Source organism: Mus pahari, chromosome 10 (genome assembly GCF_900095145.1).
Source record: "Mus pahari chromosome 10, PAHARI_EIJ_v1.1, whole genome shotgun sequence".
Lineage (NCBI taxonomy): Eukaryota > Metazoa > Chordata > Mammalia > Rodentia > Muridae > Mus > Mus pahari.
The window spans coordinates 85,336,048-85,337,159 of NC_034599.1; positions in this window are offsets into that span (position 1 = coordinate 85,336,048).

A 1,112-nucleotide genomic window follows, 5' to 3' on the forward strand; every position below is an offset into this window, starting at 1 on the left:
GGGTATTCTAAGTTTCTGGGCTAATATCCACTTATCAGTGAGTGCATATCTAGTGACTTCTTTTGTGATTGGGTTACCTCATTTGTATGTATTTGTATTTTAGTTCTCATATGATCTTACGATTCTCTCATGAAAGTCCAGTTTTTTTTTAGCTCTTTTTTTTTTTTGGCATCTTAAAGTTTTATGGCTATTACGCATAACATCTTTAACCAGGAGACCTTTAAGAGTTTCTATTTTATCATGTGTACGGTGTATGTATGACTGTATATGTGTGTGTGCATGTATTCCTATGTGTGACGATATGCATGATTATGCATGGGCATACATGTGGACGTCACAGGACAATTTTAGACACGGGTCCTCTCCTTAGTGTTCTTGTCAGCCTCTCTGCAGACATCTTCCCTGGTTACTTCAAAGACCTTATCTCTGCGAGGATAGGAACTCCTTGCCTGGTATAATTACTGTTTTCAGTAGTCCGCCATGCTGTGTTGAATCCTCCCAACACTGACCATAGATTTCTCAGAACGTCTCCAGGGACAAGATAAGCTACTTTTAAACTCTGTTTTGATTCACTTTTCAAAATGAGACTCAAAAGCAATGAAGTTATTGTGCCCCTACAGAAAAGTGTGGTAGCAAATTTTAGTTTTTCCTTTTTTAAATGATACATTGTATTGTACATCCTTTAATATAGTTACGGAAGTGAATAAGCCACAGTATCTTGAGTTTTCCACATATGCAAGTTAGGTAGGGAAGAGTACTCAACCAGAAACGTCAATAGAACTGTCAGCCTTTCAGAAAGACACTGCAAGATGTCAATGAGCATCTGTGGCACTGGTTCTTGAGGTCCAGATTATTTTGTAATTTGTTCATAGTAAATGATATAGAAAGCAAACAGTAAGTAATGGATGATGTTCATAATGATAGTTTGGGATAGTGGTACTTGATGCCAAATGAGACAACACTTCATGTAATACATCACCAGTCATCATCATCAGCTTCTTACTAGTAGGAGTATATGCTTTGGATTTTTTCATGAAAAAAAAATATATGTATCTATCTATATATATCATGAAATATATATATATATATATATATATATATATATATATATA